Source organism: Oryctolagus cuniculus, chromosome 1 (assembly GCF_051225735.1).
Source record: "Oryctolagus cuniculus isolate XC-2025 breed Fujian yellow rabbit chromosome 1, ASM5122573v1, whole genome shotgun sequence".
Lineage (NCBI taxonomy): Eukaryota > Metazoa > Chordata > Mammalia > Lagomorpha > Leporidae > Oryctolagus > Oryctolagus cuniculus.
This window is the reverse complement of record NC_142867.1, coordinates 126,839,384-126,864,203: the sequence shown is the minus strand read 5'-3', so window position 1 is coordinate 126,864,203 and position 24,820 is coordinate 126,839,384. Positions and strand designations below refer to the sequence as shown.

General features: G+C 41.1%; 1 protein-coding gene across 7 annotated transcripts in view; it reads left to right on the top strand.

Annotated features, from left to right (window-relative positions):
- Positions 1-24,820, top strand: part of OPCML (opioid binding protein/cell adhesion molecule like) — a 1,215,017-nt gene that overhangs the window by 905,727 nt on the left and 284,470 nt on the right. The gene's annotated exons all lie outside the window — the stretch shown is intronic.

Below are 24,820 nucleotides of genomic sequence, written 5' to 3'. Positions count from 1 at the left end.
AGAGTGAGAGCTCTTCTATCCATCTGTTCACTTCCCAAATGATGACAGCAACTGGGGCTAGGACAAGCCAAAGCTGTGATTTGTGAATTCAATACAGGTCTCCCATGTGGGTGGCAGGGACCCTCCTACCTGAGCCATCATCCTCTGCCTCCCAGACTGTGAATGACAGGAAGTAGAACTGGGAGCCAAACAGGGACTTGAACTGAGGTACTCCAATATGGAATGCAGTTGTCCTAAGCAGTGTCTTAGCCATTAGATTCCTCAAAATATCAGAATAGAACTCGTGCACAGTACAGCAATTCCACTTCTGGCTGTGCATCCAAAGGAAATGAAATCAGTATTTTGAAAGAGTACCTATACTCCCGAGTCCATTGTAGTATAGCCAAGGTATGAAATTGATCTAATCATTCCACCCACTGATGGATGAAATGATAAAGAAAATGTAGTATATATAAGAATATACAACAGAGTACTGTTCTTACAAAAGGAGAAAATCGGGGCCTGCACTGTGTCATAGTGGGTAGTCACTGTCTGCAATGTCAGCATCCCATATGGTGTCTCAGCTGTTCCACATTTGATCCATCTCCTGGCTGATGGATGGAAAAAAGCAGCAGAGATGACCAAGTGCCTGGGTCCCTGCTACCTACATGGGACACCTGGAAGAAGCTCCTTGCTCGTGGCTTCAGCCTGACTCCATCCCAGCCATTTCAGCCATCTGAGGAGTGAACCAGCAGATCTCTGTCTCTCCCTCTTTGTAACTCTATCAAACAAATAAATAAATCCTTAAAAAAAGGTAAGAAAATAGGGGAAAACCTTGTCATCCTGTCATTTATCACAACATGGTGGACCCAGAGGAAATATTCTAAGTGAAATCAAGCGCAGATGGACAAAATACTGCATGATCTCACTGCTACGTACAATCAAAAAAATCAAGCTCAAAAGCAGAGTAGAATGATGGTTGTCAGGAGCTGGAAATAAAATGGGAATATATTGGTAAAATAATAGAAAGTTTCAGTTATGCAAGACGAATAACTTCTGGAAGTTGAATATACAGCATCATGACTATAGTTAATGTTGTATTGTCTAATTGAAACTTGCTGAGAGTAGATTTTAAATGTTCTCACCACACCAAAAAAGTAATTATGTGAGGATATGTTAATTAGCTTGATTGTGGTAATCATTTCACAATGCACACATATATCAAAACAGTATGTTGCATATCTTAAATAAATTCAATTTTTATTTGTCAATTATACTTCAATAAAACTGAGGAAAAAGGAATTTAAATTCTCATTTAAAAACGAGAAAGCAGCTGCCATCCCTGATGATCAATCCTTTATAAAAGATCATACATGTGAGCATGTGAATATATTTTTTTACTCTAGAAGCATTTAAGATGTCACTTTATTATTAATATTTTGAACTTCTACAACAATATATCTATATATTAGTCATTTTTCCATTCATCTCGGTTGGTACTCAAATGTTGAGTTTTTTTTTTCTATTTTTTTGACAGGCAGAGTGGACAGTGAGAGAGAGACAGAGAGAAAGGTCTTCCTTTTTCCGTTGGTTCACCCCACAATGGCCACTATGGTCGGCGCACCGCGCTGATCTGAAGCCAGGAGCCAGGTGCTTCTCCTAGTCTCCCATGCGAGTGCAGGGCCCAAGCACTTGGGCCATCCTCCACTGCTTTTGCAGGCCACAACAGAGAGCTGGACAGGAAGAGGAGCGACCAAGACAGAATCCGGTGCCCCAACCGGGACTCGAACCCAGTGTGTCGGCGCCGTAGGTGGAGGATTAGCCTATTGAACTGCGGCGCCGGCCTTCAAATGTTGAGTTATTAAAGACTATTTTCTTCTATTATTTCTTAGATAAATCCTTCTTCTTAGGGTCAGCAATCTGGCACAGGGCATTAAACTGCCACTTGGGATGCTCACATCCCTCATTGGAGTGCCTGGGATCAAATCTTACCTCTGCTTCCAGTCCAGCTTCCTGCTAATGCGAACACTGGGAGACAGCCTATAATGGCTCAAGTACTTGGGTTCCTACTTCCCACACTGGAGACCTGGATGTGCATCTGTGTTCCTGGCTGCAGACTGGCCCTGTTCTAGCTGTTGCAAGCATTTATGGAATGAGCCTGCTGATGCTCTCTCTCTCTCTTTCTCTCCTTCTTGCTCCTCATTTCAATCAGATGAACTTACAAACATTTTGTCTTCTCTACTTTCTCCGTAGTCTAATTTTGCAATTTCTGCAGTCCAGTGTTGAAATTCTCAGCTTAACTATATCTGGGCATGTGCTCTTGTGTGTGTGCATATGTGTGTGTGTGTGCATGTGTAAATCCTGTAGAACATGCTGTTTTACAGGCACTATTCCAATCACATGAGGTATATTAACTCACTTACCTTCACAACAACCCTGAGAGAGATGTACTAGTATTATCCTAATTGAAACACGAAAGATAAAGAAAACGTTCTACATACCAAATATTAAGTGATGGACAGTATTTAATTTACTTGATAGAGAGAGAGAGAGAGAGATCTCATCTCCCCAATGTCTGTGACGTCTAAGAAGCAGAAACACAATGTAGGCTTCCCACCTTGGTGGCAGGAACCTGGCTACTCTAGACTTCACCAGGTGGCTCCCAGGGTGCACAGTAGCAAGAAGCTAGAATTGAGGCAGAACTGGGACTCTAATCCAAATACCGTGAAATGGGGTGCATATGTCCCAACTGGTGGGTTAACCACTAAACCAAACACCCACTGATGGGCAATTTTTTTAACCCTGTGGTTTGATTCCACAATTAATTATGTTTGTATTTCTGTTTAATCACATGTACTCTCCTTCTTTGTCTTGTCTTGCTGTGGTTCTGAGAAATTCCCTCTATTATCTTCTAAATATTAATTTTATTTTAATACAAAATTATTTTTTGATTCCATGGGGTTGCTACTTTTTCCTTATTATTATTACCTTGTCATAGTATCTTATTTATTAATTTTACCGGTTTTGTATCATCCTAAATTTCTGAGTATATGAATTAGGGGAATTTAAAGAAATACCATATCTTCATTGTGTTTCTTCTGAGAAACACAAATTCTCTTTGTTTATCTTAGCCTTTTAAAAATATTACTGGTTACTTTTATAACTGTCATACATCTTAGTGAGGAACTGGACTGAAATTTCACTTATGGACAGTGTGGTTTTCTCTGCTATTGTAAATGTAGATTGCCTTTCCCACTGAGTTTCTCCTAAGAAATCCACAAACATCTCAATACTGTATGTGATTACTTTTAGTTACTAGCAGGTTGCACATTTGTTAATAGATAGGGTTGGGACTTCCCAAGTACTAGAACAGGGCAAACTCCCTGAGAGATTTTTAAATTTTTTCTGAAGAGAATTAAAAAAAATGTAAAAGAGAAACCATTTGTTCTGTTTTTGATTAAGACTGAGATTCCTGTGTTCTGTGTGCGGAGATGTACAGGAAGGGTTTGGGGAACCATGATTTGTGAGTAACTGTCATTTCTTCCTCTGCTTTGGACTCAACTTCTCATTCCTATCCTCCATTCTATGCTGCTGGACAGGATCACACTTTGTTAGCACGCAATCCTCAGTCCCTCAGTCAGGCTTCTTCTCATTCTCCTTACTTCTGATTGTCCTTCCCCTGACACTTTTGATGTCATAAGACTGTCCCCCGGGCCAGCACTGTGGCAAAGCCGGTTAAGCCACTGCATGCATCGCCAGCATCCCACATGGTCATCCGTTTTCATCCCGGCTGCTCCACTTCCAATCCAGTTTCCTGCTAATGCACCTGGGAAAGCAGTAGAAGATGGCCCAAATTCTTAGGTCCCTGCACCCATGTGGGAGATCCAGAGGAAGCTCCTGGCTCCTGGCTTCAGTCTGGTACAGCTCTAGCCATTAGGGCCATTTTGGGGGTGAACCAGTGAATAGAATAACTCCCTCTCCCTCTCCCTCTCCCTCTCTCGTTCTCTCTCTCTCTCTCACTCTGTGTGTGTGTGTGTGTGTGTCTCCCTGTCTCTCTCTCTCTCTCTGTGTAACTCTGCCTTTCAAATAAGATAAATGCATCTTTTTTTAAAAAAAGACTATCCCTTCTATTTTCATTTGCACTGTCACCCTAACAGGTGTCAGGAAGGAGAAGGAACTGATGTATGTGATGGTGGATCTCCTAGTTCAGCTTCTGGCTTGTCTGAGAAATAGACTCTCCTTGTACTCTATGTCATTAAACAAGCATGCTGTGCACACAGATCTGCCAAGTGCATTTTCCCTGTGTCAACTCAGCCTAGCTAAGACTAACAGACTGGTTCAGTCCCCTCACGAAAACCCTCAACATCGGTCTCATGCACAAGAAAGCCCAAGCTTGCTGATGTGCAGCTAAGCTTTTGCTGTGTTGAATCCCCTCATCTCCCTATCCATTGCCTACTTTGATGGAACCTTCATACCGCACTGCTCAGGGCCTCTATGACTCCTTATCTTCCAACAAGCTCTCTATTCGTTTACTAATTTAATCCTAGGTGACATCATATCTTTACTCCTTAATATGGTCTATTTAATTTTTTAATTTTTTTTTATTTGACAGGTAGAGTTATAGACAGTGAGAGAGAGAGACAGACAGAAAGGCCTTCCTTCCGTTGGTTCACTCCCCAAATGGCCACTATGGCTGGCACTATGCCAATCCGAAGCCAGGAGCTAGGCACTTCCTCTTGGTCTCCCATGTGGGTACAGGACCCAAGCACTTGGGCCATCCTCCATTGCCCTCCCGGGCCACAGCAGAGAGCTGGACTGGAAGAGGAGCAACTGGGACTAGAACCTGGTGCCTATATGGGATGCTGGTGCCGCAGGTGGAGGATTAACCTAGAGCACCACAGCTCACAGAAATGGCCCCTTAATATGGTCTTATATGCAGTTTGTCCCCACCAAACTCATGTTGAAGCTTACTTGCCAGCATCATGGTACTGAGACGTGGTGGTGCTGTCGGACAATGAGAATGATCTCTGTTCTTAACTCATGTCGAAGAAGAATTTCGTGTGGACAGGAGCAGTGAGCATGAGCAAAGCAAGTTTTATTGAAAATGATAAACCTCCTGCTGTAGCAGGCATGAATGGGTACTCCAAGGAAGTAGCTGCCAAGGAAGCTTGCCAGTGCTGGCTTTTTTTAAGATTTATTTATTTATTATTTATTCATTTATTTATCACAGTTAACCCAGAAAGAGAAGCAGAGGCAGAGAGAGAGAGAGGTCTTCCATCCACTGGTTCACTCCCCAATTGGCCACATGGCCAGAGCTCTGCTGACCCAAAGCCAGGAGCCAGGAGCTTCCTCCAGGTCTCCCATGTGGGTGCAGGGGCCCAAGGACTTGGGCCATCTTCCACTGCTTTCCCAGGCCATAGCAGAGAGATGGATCGGAAGTGGAGCAGCCTGGACTTGAACTGGTGCCCATATGGGATGACAACACTGCAGGCTGTGGCTTTACCCACTACATCACAGCACCAACCCCTACGGTGGTTGCTTTGCACTGCTCATGGCCCATAGTAAGCACTACTAAAGTACTGGTCAACAGAGATGTTGATTTTTTTTAAAAAAGATTAATGTATTTATTTGAGACAGAAAGAGGGATAGACAGAGACAGAGGTCTTCCATCTGCTGGGTCACTTCCCAAGTGGCCACAATGGCTGGAGCCAGACCAATCCAAAGCCAGGAGCCAGGAGTTTCCTCTGGGCCTCCCACTTGGGTGCAGGGGCCCAAGCACTTGGACCATCTTCTATTGTTTTTCCAGGCCATTAGCAGGGAACTGGATCATAAGTGGAGCACCCAGGACTTGAACCAGTACTCATGTGGGATGCCAGTGATGCAGGAGGTGGTTTAACCTACCACACCACAGCGGCGGCCTAGGCGTTGATTTTAAGACTTTGAAGGAACCTGATTCTCCAGAAGAATAAAGTTAAGCTCTAGAAACAGTTTTTAAATGACCTCAGCAAGATCCAAAGATAGATGTAGAAGGACTGTGAGAAGTTCTAGGAAGAGAAACCCAATCTGAGCCTCCAACAAGCAGTATAGTTGTATTCTAATGTGGGCAACTAGTCTGACGTGATAAATTAGAATAATGGATCTTGTGCCCTTTGTAGTTTGGTTTTAGGATTCCCATTACTGGGCCACAGTGATTTCCAGCCAAACCCGCATAGCCCCTCTTCTCATGCAGAAACCAAATCACTGAAGGCTCCTCTGCGGAGATGTATGTCTCTCTCCATGGTGGTCCCTGGTTATTTCTAGCCCAATGAAAACAAATGGGATTGCATTTGCTAAAGGAAAATAGAAGCAAATTATGGCAAACCATAACAAGGAGGAGAAGGTGGTAGCCTGTCACCACTCCACTTCCTCAAATGAGTTATTTGATTTTGCTTAATTGTTGGTGAATTTTTCTCAAATTGGCAATTATAATCTGGAGCTGATTGCTTACCTGGGTAATTTACAGCTTTCTCATTTGGCAAGAATGCTTCTTAACACTTCCCATGAAGTATGGTTTCATCTTCCCTCAGCTGAATTTACTTTTTTTTAAAAAATACATGTATTTACTTACTTGAAAGAGAGAGCGAGACAGAGAGGAAGTGCTCACATCTGCTGGTTCGCTCCCCAGATGCCAGCCAGAAATGCCCAGGATTCAGCTGCACTGGAATTGGGAGCAGAGAACTCAGTCTTGGCCTCCCACATAGGTATCAGGAACCCAAGCACTTGAGCCGTCACTGTTTCTTCTCAGGGTCTGCTTTAGCAGGAAGCTGGAGTCAAGAAGCAGAGTTGAATATGAAACCGAGGTACTCAGGTGTCTTTCCAGTATCTTCTAGGCTAAACATCCATCCTATGGATTTCCTTTTTAAATATAGGAGTAGGTGCTTTGGCACAGCCGTTAAGTCACTGTTTGGGATGCCTGCAACACACAGGAGGCACCAGTGCACAAATCCCATTTGTGCTTCTCATCCAGCTTCCTGCTAATGGGCTGTCTAGGGGCAACGGATGGTGGCTCAAGTACTTGGATCCCTGCCGTCCATGTGGGAGACACAAGTAAAGTTCTGAGCTCTTGAATTTGGCAGGCGTTTGGAAAGTGAACCAGTGGCTCGCTCGCTCACTCTCTGTCTCCATACATACACTCTGCCTTTCAAAACAAGTAAAAATGATCACTGTGTTCTTAAATCTTCATATATGAAATGCATGAAATTTGTATACCTTAAACATTTTTAAAGAAACTTAAGAATAAAACACCAAAAAGAGTAAAAGTTAATAAATAAAAATTATATATTGTTTCACTTGGAATATGTTTTTAGATTTGCCCCTGGAAGATTAGATGCTAACTCTGTAAGCTGTATCTTTCTGATAAAATCAATTCATTGGTTCTATAATCTTTAAAATCATTTAATGCCCCAGTGGAGTGGGTTACATGTTATTCAGAGCAAACATAATAATCAGGCTAAGGTAGAAATTTATCAAAATCCCCTGTAATATATGATCAATGAGTTACAATTTTGGGTATCAATGAGAGGTTTTTGTGAGGTTACCCCATGCCGTCTCCCTTGACTCCTCTCCTCTAACACACTGTCCCCAGTCATTTCTCTTGTCAGCCTAGTCTGAATTCGAGTTTAATTATCCTTATTTGCTCTTGTACTATGCATTAAGAAAGAGTTTATCCAGTAGTCCAGCTGTTTTGAAGATAATTAGTGGAGAATTCAACCTGCTCTAAAATAATCCTTCTGGGCAGAGAGCCAGTTACAGAGGACGAATTCTCCAATGATACCAAATTCTCCATTACTTGTAAGTCACAGATTTTCTATCTCAAGTCAAATACTGTGCATTGTACTACCAAGTGAAAAGTCTGAGTTACAGAGCATGATTTGCATTCTCAGTAAGTGTCTGCTTTGGGAAAATTATATTGTCTTCATTTGAAGGGAGCTTCCAAGTCAATGGAAAAAGCAGGTCCATGATCAATTTCAACAGAAGAGTCAGTGGACATTGTATTTTTTTCTTTTTTTAAGAAAGATTTATTTAGGCTGGCGCCGTGGCTCAATAGGCTAATCCTCCGCCTAGCAGTGCCGGCACACCCGGTTCTAGTCCCGGTTGGGGTGCCGGCTTCTGTCCCGGTTGCCCCTCTTCCAGGCCAGCTCTCTGCTGTGGCCAGGGAGTGCAGTGGAGGATGGCCCAAGTGTTTGGGCCCTGCACCCCATGGGAGACCAGGAGAAGCACCTGGCTCCTGCCTTCGGATCACCGCGGTGCGCCGGCCACAGCATGCCAGCCACAGTGGCCATTGAGGGGTGAACCAACGGCAAAGGAAGACCTTTCTCTCTGTCTCTCTCTCACTGTCCACTCTGCCTGTCAAAAAAAAAAAAAGAAAGAAAAAAAAAGATTTATTTATTTACTTGAAAGTCAGTTACACAGAGAGAGGAGAGGCAGAGAGAGAGAGAGAGAGAGTCTTCCATCCGCTGGTTCACTCCCCAGTTGGCCGCAACGGCCGGAGCTGCACTGATCAGGAGCCAGGAGCCAGGAGCTTCTTCCGGATCTCCCACGTGGGTGCAGGGGTCCAAGGACTTGGGCCATCTTCCACTGCTTTCCCAGGCCATAGCAGAGAGCTGGATTGGAATTGGAGCAGCTGAGTCTCGAACCAGTGCCCATATGAGATGCGGGCACTGCTGCCGGCACTGCAGGAGGTGGCTTTATCCGCTACACCACAGCGCTAGCCCCTGGACATTGTATTTTTATTGTGACATAAACTTTATGTTTAGGAGGTATCTGTGACATAAATGCTGCTGCTGATTACTTGTTTGATGGTCCATTCAGCGAACATTTGTGGAGTGATGTGAGCTACACACCATTTTAACCCTCTGGGGTGAACTTGTGAACAAGGCTTACTAGTTCGTGCCTGTGGAAGCTTAACATTGAGGATGGAGGATATTTCTGGGGTTTACTTCCAGTAACAGTGAAAGTACCTTCCTTGGATAACTTATTAGTTTTCTGTCAGGTTATTGATTTATTAAATTCCCACCAAAGTAGCCAGCTGGCTTTAGGTCTAAGACCAAATAGGAGCAGCATAGTTTCTCTTTAACCCAGCCTGCCAATGTCATCCATCCTGTCTGCCCCAGGCTGTAGCTTAGAAGAAAACCACCCAACTCCCAAAGAGGCTGGATCCTATAGATGCCTGAACTGCATGGCAATGAGTGTTAATTGCCAGTGTCTAATTACGGAACTGGTTTTATACCGAGTAAATTTGGTGCTGGACAAACCCAGCCTTCTCCCACTTTCTTTAGGAACAACTGCTCATTCTTTCTCTAGCATCTCCAACAAGCGAAAGAGGAGCCAACAGCAAACCTGATCATCCCATTGAACTTCAGGTTCTTGAATTTTCAGGTCTGCTAACATTGCTTGCAATAAATGATGCTTTTCTTCTGCTGCTTTTGATTGAAGAACACTAGAAATCAGTCGGGGAGCAGGTGCTGCATTGTGTTAGATTAACGCTGATTGAATTCTTACACAGCCAGCTGATTGAAGCACGTGTTTTGCAAGCTTATGATTCTGCAAACACTAGGTTGCAACGAGGAGGGTATCTTGCCATATCATGTCCCTTCATCAACACCCTCAAGTCTGTCAATACTGTCAACTGGAGCTTAGCTTCCTCAGTCCACTCTGTGAAATAGCACCCAAAGCTGGTCTCGAGCACAGACGTGGATTTCTGCAGAAAGTAGAGACTTGGTTTCAAATGCCGTTTCCTGCTCATGCTGAGTAGATGAACACTTAAATCATGAGAATAATCAGATGTTCATCAGACTTGGTAATGACGCTGGATGGACCTTTCATTCTTCGGTTCACAGCATCCAATATGCTAACAGGATGAAAACATGGGGGATGCAGTCACAGACGCTTGCGACTTCCATGTGGAGTAGATCAGGTGCTGTCACCTGGGTGGCCTGGGTCAACCGCGGATATGGAGCCAACACTCAATTACTGTTAGCCTGCATTTTAAAAATGCAAAAGTTATGTAAGCTCAGTTTCACTTCAGAGGCCGTCCTACTGGGAAGGAAATGGAGTTAGTTGCTAAGAGGAATAACACAGAGGTAGATATACTGCAAATAAGGATTCACACAATCCTGAGAGAATCAACCAACCCTTATTTTTTCAAGGACATTGACTGAATCTTTAACTGGCCCAGAAAGCTCCCAGTAGGCTCACTAGCATTTTTGGTTAGGAAACAGCCGCCTAAGGGAATATCGGGAGGTATGAACAGTGAGGGGAAATAACTTCCAGCTACTGAATGCATGCCAGTCTATTCATTTATAATCCATAAATATTTCATTTACATATATATTCATATATAATCCATATGTAATTAATTTATAATTTTTAAAACATAAATGTATTTCATCAAGTGTATCTTTACAGCAAAGAAGAAATTATCTGTATTTCTGTTTTTTGATATTTATATATTTATTATTGATTTGAGAAGTGGAAAGAGAAGGGAGAGAAAAGGAGAGAGAGAGGGAGAGGAGAGAGAAAGAGGTGTCTCCCATTCTCTGATCCACTCCCCAGAAGCCTTTAACAGTCAAGACTGGGCCGCTCCTAAGTGGAGAGGTAGGAATTCAAGTCATGTCTGCCACATAAGTGGTAGGGATTCAACTACTTTAGCCAACACTTGCTGCCTCTCAGGTTGGATGTTAATAGGAAGCTAGAATTGGGAGTGGAGCTGGGAGTCTAGAATGGGATGCAGGTGTTCCAAGTAGTGCCTTGCCTGTTAGGCCAAACACCTGCTCTGCTTCCCCGTATGTGAATAGTGAGCATGGCAGCACCTACCTCATGGGATGGTTGGGCTAAAATGACTGATGTGGGTAGAATAGTGTCTTCCAGCCAGGGAGCACTGCACCAGTGCTTGATCTTACTATACTGTGATGAGCGAATGAACCAACCTGAAAAGTTTTGTTATGACTATTTCACATCAACTTTATAAAAATGCACTTTTCTATGTGGAAATCTTATAATTTCTTATGGCTTTTCCTTTTAAATTATTTAATTTTCTAGTTAAGGCTTACAGCATAGTCAAAAATCCTGCAGGGAAAGGCTTCAAGTGAGGCTGTTCTTCAGTTCCATGGCCTTGGTGTCTTTATACTATAACCCAGAATCTAGCTCCATGTTTGGTACACACACGTGTGTGTGAACATGAATACACCATGTGCCTCATGTGGTCATCATATTTGAATGGATGAATGATTAGATGTGTGTATATTCAGTGAAAGGAATGAAAGAATGGCTGGCTACAGTAGTCACTTCATTTCTACTCCTGTGTCTCAGGCACTAGCGAGAGGAAGAAACATCCAGTCACTCCATGCAACACTTGGCTTTCCTTTGGCACACTCCAATAGTGATTTTATCACACTAATTGGCACCAGAAGAGCTCAATGCATTGTTTAAGCTTGTGGTCCTCAAAGTTTGCTTCCATACCAGATATATCAGCATTACCTAGGGCTTTGTCAGGAGTGCAAAGCCTCAGGACTCTCTTGAGTCTCATGGGTCTAGAAACTCTGGAAGTGGGACACAGGAATCTAGTCTTTTTTTTTGAAAGCAGGAACTTATTTATTTACTTTTATTTTTATTTGAAAGGCAGCAAGAAAGAGAGAGAGAGAGAGACAGAGAAAAAAATATACCCAGATCTCTCTGCTGATTCACTCCCCACATGCTTGCAATAGCTGAAGTCGGGAACTGAATGCAATCTACATCTTGCACGTGGTTGACAGGGACCCAAGCACTTGTGCCATTCTCTTCTAACTCCCAGGGTGCCTATCAACAGGAAGTTGGATTGGAAGTGAGGGAGCGGGGACTTGACTTGGCATTCAGAAGAAGGATGCAGTCATCTCAAGAGAAGTCTTAGCTTTGGCAGCAAACTCCTGCCCTAGCAATCTTGTTATAGCAGAACTTCCAGGGGGTTGTGAGGCACATTGGCTTGCAGACTTGACCTAAGTGAAATTCAAGTGCACACTGAGATAGACACCTGCATCCTGGGCCAGTGTCTTCCAACGTTGTCACCTGGAAGGCATCCCAGGAGACTTGCTTTTGGTTGTAGACGTCATGACTATCACAAAGCAGGTTGTGTTCTTCAAGAGTTAGATAAGAGCACTCCCATAATATCTTCTCCTGTGAGTGTTTACAAAGAGTGCTAGACGAATTCTAAATTTCCTTATATCGAGTGGGGCACTGCCCCATGCCTCTGGTGCGTTTTGAAAAGCTGATCCCATGAAATGAAGCTTCTCTGCAGGTTCAGCAACCCGTGGAAGACTTCACAGGAAGCAAATGGCAGGGCCAAGTTTGAATGCAGGTGTTCAAACTCCACGGACTATATTCTGGCATTCTGTGCAAGCCCTGACCTTCATGCCTTGTACACCTCCTCTCTGCCCTTCCAAGATGTTACAAACCATTTCATGAAATTGAGCCATCTCAGTCCAAAATAGAGCTAAACAAATTTTCTTCGGTGCGATCTCTGACAGTGTGTCTGCTTTTGAACCAAAGCTTGAGGTTGCAGGCGTTTTTCTCTTCCAATACCCCTAGCGAGGAGTGGAATTGGTTTGGCTTCTAGAATCACAATTCTATCAATACACAGAGAGTTTTGCCCCACTCCTCAGAACAATACCATTGCTGTTAACTGCCAAATGTGCACTGTCAGTCATCCAAACAATCTTTGCTCTTCATAAACTTGTCATTCCAGATCAATAAGAACACAAAGAGGGGGCTTATTCAGCAAGAAAAAAAAAAAATCTCACCACATAATCCAGTGAAAATCCCAATGTTGCAGTCAAACTGCCCTTCACAATTTAAATGACATTATTGAGTGTTTTCTTTGTGCCTTCCAAAAACAAGCCTAGAAATGCACTAAAAATAATGATGGAGACCAGTGCTGTAGATTGAGAGAGTAGTCTCAGGATTTGTTACATGCAGTACATAATCCACTGGGTATCTCAGGAGCTCTGAGAACACACTCAACTTAGTTTATTAACACGAGAGACTCTTTAACATTTTGAATCTATTAGGCAGTGTGCTCTTCTGCTGTAAATGCGGGCTGTAAGGTTATCCACTACTAATTCCATCAAAACAGTGACACCATCGTGATTTCCCAGCTGCACTGAGTATGCTATTATTCCTTGAAAGAGGTTAAAAAAGACAAATTCTAAATTATAGCCTCTGGTTAGAAAGGTCCTGGCAACCATTGCATCTGATACTGTGCATTCCAATTGGATAACTGGCACTCAGAAAGATTCTTTAATTTCTCAAGGTCTCACCCAAAGTCTCCAATTGGTGACAAAGTTACGTACAGATTATCGAATCAGCTCATTCTTCTGCTTTTCCTCTCATTTCATCATTTATTGCCTGATCGAGAAAATCTTGCTCATTCATTCAGTTTTTTTTTCTTTGTTAAAAAAAAAAGTTTATGTTGTTTCTTGACTATTCAGGAAGATTTTTTAAGTTTAATTTTTGACAAGAACCATGAGGAAAAAGATTATATAATTCCTAAAGAGAAAGGCACAGATAATTATGATTCAATACGTTTTAATCCAAAAAAGCAGCATTTTCAAATATTTGTAACCGTTATCACAAGCCTTCCTGCTGCTAAAGAAATAGGTTGTAGGGTTGTCATTTCTCAGAACGTGAGAACCAGAGTGGTTAAGCGACTTTGTATGAATGCCGCAGCCAAGTTACCCCAAGACTTATAAAGTCTCTTAGCGTGCATTATACAGTAAATCACGGAGAGCTCCATTTGCAAAGCAAATTAGTTGAATATCTGTTTTATATCAAACATTTAACTTAAAAAAATCTAGCTTTCTGCTTTTCAGAGAGTATGGAAGCGGCTACATGCGAAAGAAAGTAAAGTGACTAATGTAAATTAGACGAGAGATATTACAAGAACCAAATCACTTTCTAAACACTTGGTACTTAGTACTTCAATTTGGAAGTTGATTTTGTGACAAGCAAGAGGGTTGCTTTCAGATGGAAAACACTATGATATGACATAAAATGGTGAGACTGCGATGGGAGAAGCTGATTTAAATGGAAGTTCAGCTTTAATTCCCTGACTATTTGAGGGATTAAAAAGAAAAGAATGGAAAATAAAGAAATAAAAAGAAAATTAGTTCTCTCTGTGGATGAGACACGATGCATTGAGTTTTGCAGAAGAACATTGAATCTGTGTCAGAGATCTCAAATCACAAATTAATGCCATGGTACCCCTTGCTCACCAGATTGAAAAATACATAGAGAGATATATTTGTGTGTATATATATATATATTTGTATAAATGTATACATATATTTGTATATTTAGCTTAGGGAAGAGAAGTTTATAGCACCACAAATATTGAGAAATGGAAATCCAAGCCTTTAGCAGTGCATCAAATCAATGTAATATTTAATATAACAAAATTGGCCTTAATGAGATAAAGCTAAGTTAAAAAAAAAATTGATTTCATAGTGAAGGGGGAAAGTTCCTGGTGCTAGGCCATAGGAGACAGTTAAATAATTTCCTAAGGGAATTGTCATTCTTCTTGTTATTATTGAGTGTTTAACAATTCTCTACAATATTTACATTTGATCTTATTTAAAATAGAATCAGTTACAATCTCTGCCCAAGGACTCTACAATGTTTGTGTGACTGATGAAATGAAAATACAGGCTCTAGCTTGCTAGAAATATCTTAGGGAGTAGGTGAGTGGCATAAAAACTATCTCCAATATCCAGGACGAGTGTCTGTGTTTTAACACAGCAGTCAGAAAATCTCCCAATTCTGATTTCCCATGCCACAACCTTTTGATTTTGATATTTCTCAATGAGTGGTTTCCTCCAAAAATGAGCTTTCAGTGGGAAGGAGACACACACTGGTGCACCTGGGGTCGTGTATTTCCCGAATAGAGCATCCTAGATATCAAATATTTTGAGAAACAAAGGATTTGGAATTGGGCAAGGTAATCTACATCCTGGTTCCAGGGAATTCATGTGCCGGCCATAAACTCAAACTGTTCGTGTAAAATGTCTGATGCTTTGGAATAACTTCATATTTGGATGAAGGATTTAGTGAGTGGAAAAGTTCTTGTTCAATGACGTCAACCAGATTCTGTTATATGAAATTAATCTAAAATCCTTTTCTGTAGCCTTCACTGAGTCCTCCATCTTTCTCAGTGATTCTTTTGGGGACAAGAGGTCAGATCCTCATTGATTTAACCAATCAGGAGTGAAAAAACCTACAAGATCATTGCTAAAACTCTATTTTCCAAGGCGAGGCATTGTGGTTTCTGTCTTCATTTTCAGTGTTGTTGTATTTGGGATTGTGCTGTCCCCCAAGGCAAGTTGCACAGTCTGAGTTAGAATTGATGATTTGCACACATCTGCTTCAGTAGGGAGTTAATCTAAAGTCAGTTTTTGTACACTGCGGTAAGATCTCCATCTTTTTCAGTAGTTCTTTTGGGAAGAACAGATCAGCCTTTCATTGACTGAGCGAGTCATCACAGAGAAAGCCTAGATCATTGCTAAAACTCCATTTTCCAAGGCAAGGCATTGAGGATTCTGTCTTCATTTTCGGTGTGGTTGTATTTAGAATCGCCCTGTGCCCCAGAGGCAAGTCGCACAGACCGAGTTAGAATTGATCACCTGTACACATCTGCTTCAGGGAACCTGGGGCCAACACCTGACGGATAGCCTGGCACTGATCAACTGGAAATAGACCAGAAGGTTGGAGAGAGGTCACAGATGGACCGTGATCCGGGAATGGACAGCTCTATAGGTTAGGTAGACAATAAAACAACAGGAATGGGCCCTCACTGAACGTGCCTTGTGTCCCATGAACTCAAACTAAATACCAGCTAGAACAGTGGTGGGGAGCCAAAGGAATATGCTGAAAGATTGGGGAATCCCTCGTATTAACCCAAAAGTAACAGGCTGCAGAGGCCATTGAATGGAGGGGCTTGGATTTACATTGTTGAGGAAAGATTAGCGAAACTTCCCGTTTCAATGGCCTGTTCCTAATTTGCATCTTTAACTAGGTGGGATCCAAGCCAGGTTCTCTTGCTTTGTGTTTGCTTCCTGGGAACTCTGTTTATTTCTGATAATTACAAATAAATCTTTCTTCCTATTCTCAAACTGACTAAATAAAAGATGTTGGGAGTGTGTTAGCTTGAATAACTATCAACAGTAGAAGAAGCAAAATCCAATTATAACTCCTTCAAAACTATAATTAATGTTTTCCTCCCAAAGAGGATGTCGACTCCATCTCATTGTGGGACTTTCACCTTCTTCTTTGTAGTTTCTTGAGCTTGTTTAAGAGAAACTTGCCTCAAGGGAGCAGTCTCCAAGCAAGGATTTAACAATCAGGGGTGTCATGCAAATGACAGAACCAAGGAAGATGTAGGTCAGAGAGAACTAATGCCTGGAATTCAAACTTTCGTAGAGCTGTATTCCAATACATCTGTAAACAACTCAGGAAACCAAAGCCAGTCTCTCAGAGCTGACCAGGTTCAAAGATTTGTCAAAGCAAGGGAGATGTCACTTTAGTGTCCAGAGAACCTGAGAGAGAATATCAGATCTTATTTGTTGTAACAGACTATTCTGTGTGTGTGTGGCGGGGGGAGTGGATGGAGGATGGGGGGATGGCAACAGGAAACTATTAGGAGTATTTTCCAGAGAAAGTAGTTCAGTGTTTAAGATACTACTTGGGATGCCAACATCCCATACTGGAGTACCTGGACCAAGTATTCGAGTCTCACCTCCGTTCCTGAGCCAGCTTCCTGCTATGGAGCATACTAGGGGCAGCAGATGATGGCTTAAGAACTTGGGTCCCTACCATATGCATGAAAGACCTGCACCATGTTCCAGGCTCCTGGCTTCAGCTGGTCCAGCCCTGGCATTTGTGGAATGAACCAACAGATGAAAGACCTCTTTCTGTCTCTCTGCCTTTCAAGTAAATGAAAGTAAATATTAAGTACCGTTAATGATAGTCAATTTAATCAGGTTTGGGCACTGTTTTTTTATCAAATTAAAAAGTAACTTATTTAGATACAACAGTTCTGAAGAAAATGTATTAGTTAGGTCAGTATGGAGAAATTATTGAGTTATTGGTGGATAAAGGGACACTATGACAACTATCTAATAGTTGTACAATATTGACCCCAAACTGTTAGTTTCTTTCTCCATAGCTTTAAGAAAGGATCAATTTCAGTTCACAATTGATCACACTGATAGGTCTAAGAGTCAAAGGGATCACACAAACAAGACTAGTGTCCGCTAATACTAACTGATAGAATCAAAAAGGGAGAGAACAATCCATCATGGGAAGCGGGATACACAGCAGACTCATAGAATGGCAGATGTCCTAAATAGCACTCTAGCCTCAAAATCAGCCCTTAAGGCATTCGGATATGGCTGAAGAGCCCATGAGAGTATTTTAGGCATGGAAAGCCAAGACACTCTGGAAAAAAAAAAAGACCTAAATGAAAGATCTCCGCGAGTGAGATCCCAGTGGAAAGAACAGGGCCATCAAAGAAGGAGGTACCTTTCTCTGAAGGGAGGAGAGAACTTCCACTTTGACTATGACCCTGTCGGAATAAGATCAAAGTCGGCAAACTCAAAAGGCTTCCATAGCCTTGGCAACTCATGACTAGAGCCTAGGGAGATTACTGATGCCATAAACAAGAGTGTCAAATTGTTAAGTCAACAACAGGAGTCACTGTGTACTTACTTCTCATGTGGGATCTGTCCTTAATGTGTTGTCCAATGTGAAGTAATGCTATAACTAGTACTGAAACAGTATTTTACACTTTGTGTTTCTGTGTGGGTGCAAACTGATGAAATCTTTACTTAATACATACTAAATCGATCTTCTGTATATAAAGAGAATTGAAAATGAATCTTGATGTGAATGGAATGGGAGAGGGAGTGGGAGATGGGAGGCGTGCGAGTGGGAGGGAAATTATGGGGGGGGAGCCATTGTAATCCATAAACTGTACTTTGTAAATTTATATTTACTAAATAAAAAAAAAGAAAGGGAAATTCTAGTGAAGGAAATCAATCTGAGGAGACTTTTATTGTCTCACAAGAGTGATCACAAAGTTACTTATTTGTGTGTTTGCTGGTTTTTGAACAACACATACCAAAATCAAAGTTCCAAAGAAGAAAATTTTGTGTCTTTTTTTTTTTTGCAACTGATTCTCTGAACATGGATGGTATTTAGTACATAGTAGGCCCTCTAGAAATATTTGTTGAACTAATGATTCCATAGGTTTTATAATTATAATCTTTATTTTTGTAACAGGATGAGGACCTTTTTCCCACTGAGTTAGAAAAATATAAATTAAAATTCACTTAAGTGAACAGTGGAATTTAATTTAGATTTATTATCTGTATCCCCTATGAAATCTGATTAAAACTCCTTGTGTTTCTATTAATATATTCTGCTTTAAATTAGAGTCATAAGATGTATGAGGGTGCTCCAAAAGGTGTGGAAATACATATGATGAAGAACTATGCTTGGGTATCAAACTGCTTTTATACCAAATACACTTATTTTAATTCCATTTTCACCAAAATTTCCAACATTTCGAAGTACCTTCCTAATAGGGAAGTAGTTAAAAATAATACTAATAAGCATGAGTGGCACCATCTGTATGTCCTCAGTAAAACATCTGACCTTCTTGAGACTCAGTGTTTTAATCTATACAGTGGGAATAAAGTCATGTGTCACATGGATGTTGGTATAACTCATGTAAAAACACCTCAATACTGGGTCTGGCATATATAAGGTACTTCAATAATGACAGTAACCAACTTCGATATTGTTATCAACATTAAACAGTTTATATTATTTGTAGACTCAGTAGGGACAAGCAAGACAAATTATTTTTTATCCCTCAGTTCATAGGGGCATTGTTCTGTGGTCTATAGTTACCCAACACATTTATTCACAAAGCTGATGTTTATAATGTAGAGTTATAGAAAACTGTGTTGTTTTGAACTGAAGCCTGTAGTAATATAATAGTGGAATACCAAAAAGAATTAATATTTTTATAAAGTTGGACCTGAACATTTAAAAAACAATTAAAGGAGGCAAAGTTATGAGGGATCTGAAAATATTTCTGAGAACCATAGAATATTAAATCTGAAAGGGAGATTTCAGTGGGGTGCAAGACAATCCCACAGTTTCACAGCTGAGGAATCCTACACAAAGTGACTTGCCCAGAGTCACTTGCCAAAGGCCCCTCAGAGATGTGCTGTACATTTTCACATCCTTGAGCTGGCATCAATACCACTGCACAGCCTGCTTCCTTTTTATTTATGTATTTGAGAGACAGAGTTACAGAAGATCAGGGAAGTGGGAGACACAGAGAGAGAGAGACAGAGAGACAGAGCGGGCTTCTATCCACTGGTTCACTCCACAAATAGACAGAACAGCCAGGCCTGAGCCAAGCTGAAGCCAGGAGCCAGGAGCTTCTTCCAGGTTTACCACATGGGTTCAGGGGCCCACGCTTTTACCATCTCCTGCTGCTTTCCCAGGCCGTGAACTGGGAACTAAATCAGAAGTGGAACAGCCAGGACTTGAACCCACAGCCATATGGGATACTGGTATCACAGGTGACAGCTTAACCACTATGCCACAGCACCAGCCCCTACAGTCTGCTTTGTAAAGATGGGTGCACAATGACTGGAGTATCAGGCCAGAGAAATAAGCAAAGTAGACTCAGGGGCTGGAGTTTGCAAACCTCTCTTAACAAACCCCTCATTTCATTCTCTCAGCAGTCCAGGATGGGGTCATCACAATTTTAAGTGAGGAAATTGAGGTTTGGAGAAGTTATTTAACAGTGCCATCCTTCTTGTAAGTATTAGGGATTGGACTGGAGATCGGATTTTGTGACTGTAACTGACCTACTTTTTCCATTATGGGAGATGTATTTTGGGAGATTTAGACCAACTCAAGCTTAAACACACACTTTAGACGTTTTTGTAAGAAAGTAGTACATCTCCCAACCTTTCTTTTCTTTTCCATCTCAGTCATTGTATACCCCATTACAGCAAAGGGTCACAGAAATACAAATTTCTTCAACTACTTAGATCTAAGTTTGCATTAAGCCAATAAAACATCATATCAAGAATTAGACTCAATGAGTTTGAGCTTTAGTTCCTTTTTTGTCTTTTTATTTTAAAATATTTAAGTAATATAGAAAAATATAAAGTCCAATGAGCTCACATGGATTTAGCAATTTTCAACATTTTGCCATGTTTACTTCATATGTAAACATTATATATGTATGTACATGTACATATCATTTTTTGAAGCCATGGTGGATATATTAATATCCTCATATGACATTCATGACAAAAACACAAAACTAGGGCACAGGGGTATATCATTTAGCATACTTCAATGAAGACAACATTTATAAATATCTATCTATCAAATGCTATGACATTCACACATTTTTACTATAAACATATATATGTATGTGCTAACTTCTACATATGAGAGAAAACATGCTGTTTTTCTAGCTGTGTCCAGCTTATTTCATTCAGTATAATCATCTCCAAATCCATCCACTTTTTTGCAGATGTCAGGCATTTCAGGCTTTTTGGTGACTAAATAATATTCAGTGTATGTGTATACCACTTTTCTTTATCCATTCCTCTATTGACAGATACCCAGGTTGAGTCCCTATCTTGCCTGTTGTGAATAGTGCTGGAACACTGAGATATCTTTGTGAGGATGCTGTGTGTCAGAGAAATGGGCAAGTGGTGAATGGCCTCCCACATGCCGCATGCAGGAGAATGACGCCTTTGGGGCACAGTGTGAAAGAAGGTCATCCATTGTAAATACTGATGGAAAAGAAATTCGTATCTAACACTCACTGTGCATATAATGGAGGGAGATCTCACTGAGAGAAGATCAACTTAGTTATGGCTGAATTAGGTTCTTTCCATAGATCTTGGCTAAGAAGGTTCCATTCCTTTCTTGGTTGCTCTGTAGAGGCAAGGGTAATTGCCATCCTAGCTCCTCTTTAATGCTCTGAGAACACAGTCTGCTTTGGGTTTGCAGCAGGCAACCCTTGGCTGCGAACACACTTGCTCTTGGGCACATGGTTAAGGAATGTCTGGAAGCTGATAGCTGTCCTTGAACTCAGCCTCTGTTCCTTTCAGCAAGTGTTGTCAAAGGACTGCCCCACTTTACCTGCTCGACATTAAAAAGAAAAGATGAATGAAACAGTTTTTAAAATATGTTATGAAATATGAATGAGGTGTGGATTTTTTTCCCCAAACCTTTTCCTCTGAGTAACATAAATCCCTGTGGCCCATTTGGTGATTTGGTCAGCTTTGGTTAGGAAACACCACCAGAAAATGAGATTTGGTGGGCAAGTCTTGCAGTGCCAAATATGATGGCTGATCATTTGGCATCACTCCTTTCCAGTCGCCTTGTTCTTTGGGGTGGGAAGTTGAGCACCCACTGCCAGCCATGTACGTGGAGTGATTTCTTAGCAGTGTCAGTGGTCCTCTACCACCGCTAATGCTGGACTGGCCAGCAGTAGCCTGAGAGAAGATGCCCTGGGTTTGAGAGGGAAGAGAGCCGAGTGGTTTGGAGAGCAGGCAGGTGGCCTCCAGCAGACCTAGAGGCTGGTCAGCGTGAGTCAAAAAGCCAGGCTCTGCTGCCACAGTGCCTCTCGCAGGAGCCTGGCTAATTGGCATCCAAAGCCAACCCTGGCCAATTTCTACTGGAATATAAAGCACTTATCAACTGTGCTATCTGTATTGTTGACACTCAGGAAAGTAATTCCTTGGAAAACTTCAAAATTACCATTTAAGAATGAAGAATCGTTGCAATTATAGCAGAGGCAGCGTGACCAGGGCTGCCCCAGCTCCCTCTGCCATGTGTCTTCTCACTTGGCTGCACTCAGAGCCAGGGCCCTTTGCTCTTCAAGGTTCTGAACCTGAAAGCTTTATTCTTCAGCCCTGAGGGAGGTGCAGCAGGCCTGTCTGTGTGTGCGATGGGGAGAGCTGCCTGCCTGATAGGGTATCAGCACCTGGCCAAGAGAGCGATCCCCTTCCTTGGGAGGACATGCTACCCAGTAATATTACTGCTTCATACTAGGTAATGCTGATCGTTGCCCAGAGAAAAACATTACTAGAATATACAGGTTACTTGAGGGGTTGTGGTTGATGAGAGGGGCTCACAACAAGGTTGGACATTGGCTTGGATAGGGGTCAGTAAAGCAAAGGTCTGACCCTGAGGGTGCTTGGAGGCCAGGTCCTAAGGGGATGGGTGGGTGGAAGGTGGCTCACTGCAGGGCAGCTTGAGTCTGTTCAGCTCCAGAGGGAAGCCAGAGTGGTTCCCAGCACTGAATTTATCACAGCTGCATTTGAAAATATACCCTGTAGACAGACGCACATTCTGAAACACATGCAGGTTTCTAAAGCATTTTGAATCCACAAAGGAAAAGAAAAATCGAAAGAGGAAGCCATTGAGATAAAAATCGTTTCTACTCTTGCATCTACTGGGAAGTCTTTCTTCGAGGCTACACATCGTCCCCCATCCCCATCTGTCATCCTCAAATAGTTCCCTGGAAGAGGCAGCAAGCAGGACTCTTACATGGTCATAACATTAATTTCAAGCACCTGAGTATCAGATGAGTAAGATGGTGATCTCTTTGAAGATCACCCCCTTACATGATTTAATCATGTCCATCTAGTGTGCATGGTATGTTATTTTGTCAAGGCTTAAATTTGTACTTCTCTGTTAACTAAAGATAATTCCATTTTCTTTATATGCTTATTGTCCATTTGCATATATTTGTGGAAATATTTATGCAGGTCACTTTTTAAAATTTGGATTGTCTGTTGAGTTATGAGTGTTCTTTATCTGTACTAAAGCCAAATCACTTATCAGATATATAATTTGCAAATATTTTCTCTCATTCTGTGAATTGTCTTTTGACTTTCTTGATGTTTTCCTTTGAGATGTAAAAGTTATTAATTTGGTGAAGTCCAATTTATCTACACTTTTCATTATTGCTTATCAGTTTGGTGTCAGATCTAAGGAACTGTTTAGTGCAGCATCACAGACTCTTCTAAGAATTTCATAATTTTAACTATACTTTTAGGTCTTTACACATTTTGAGTTGTTATTATTATTTGAGTATGCTGTGAGGTACAACTTTATTCACTGTGTTTGGTCATTCCATGGTCTCAATATAATTGGCTTAAAAGACTGGTCTTTTCCCATCCAGCTGCCGTGACATGCTGTCAGCAGCCAATTCACTTGAACGGCAAAGGTCTATTCTATTTCCCTGCCACCCCTTGATCTGTGTTTACCCTTATCCAGTAATACACTGTCTTGTTTACTGTAGCTTTTAAACACATTCTTTAAACAGTTTCCTACTCCGTGAAGATTGTTTGGTTGTTTTGAGTCTTTTGAATTGCCATATGAATTCTTGTATTATCTTATCAATTTCTACAAAGAAATCAGCTAGAATTTTACAAGGATTACATATTCAGTCTATCACCATGTGGTGACAGTATTAACTTGTTAAATTCATGAACATTGGATATCTATTAACTGAAGTCTTTTTTATATTAACAACATTTTAGTTTTTAGAGTATAACTTTTGTATTACTTCTTAAAGTCACTTTTAAATGTTTCATTCAGTTTAACGCTATTGTAAATGGAATTATTTTCTTAATTTCATTTTCAGATTTTTCATGGCTAATTTTCTTAGGAACATAGTTACTTTTATATACATTCATCTTGTGTTCTGCAATCTTGCAAAACCTGTATGTTCATTCAAATAGGTTTTGAGTGAGTTCCATAGAATTTTTTATGGAATAGATCTACTAGCTACAGTGAGATAGTTTAAATTCTTCCTTTCAAAACCAGAGCTCTTTTATGTAATTCTCTTGCCTCCTTGTATCTACAACCTTCAATGCAATATTGAATAGAAGTGTTTTCGTCTCTCTTATATCCAGAATAGACCTAAGTACACAACTAAGAATTCTATTGTAAGAAATAGGAGTGTGATTAGAGCTATAAATTTTGTGTGTGTCTGTTTCTGTAAATTATCAGAGTGAAATCTTTTAGATATGAGGGACTTAAAATGTGGTCTTGGAAATGCATATTATGAAAACACTATACACGGATATCAAAAATTATCTGCACCAAAATACACTTCATTTCCGTTAAGGTTTATCATAGGGAAGACGTGCTGGATTTATTGATGTTCCAAGGGGAAGAATTGGCACCAGCAGGTGGCCAGGAGAGAGAGATGACAACTTGGCATAAGAAGGTCTTTAAAAATCCTAACTACTCCACATTAGAATGAGCTCCTTGTTGCTTTAATAAACTTGCCTCATGAGCTTCCTGAATCACCTATATAAAGTATTATGGTCTTAAGAATTTAATAAACTTTAATGAAAAAGCAGCCATTATCACCCCTCAAAGTCACCAAAAGGTGTCTCTGAAATTAATTTAATTTTATAAGACAAAGGCTACCCTACTTTGGGTCTCTGGGTGTGAACACATGGATTTTACGTAACATTTCTTCTTTTTAAACAGATCAGCAAGTCAAACTGGCTTATTTTCTACTTAAAAAATACACACAAAATAAAAGAAATCTTATTGTTCACTTGGGTCATTCCTTCAGCCAAAAAGCTCAGCCTTGAGTGGTGGGGCCGGGTTCCCTCCCCTGTCCTCTGCTGAGCCTAGTGTAGCTTCCTGCAAATCCGGATGCTGCTTCTTTTGGAGGCACTCGAATCTCCACCCACTGCAAAAATCACAA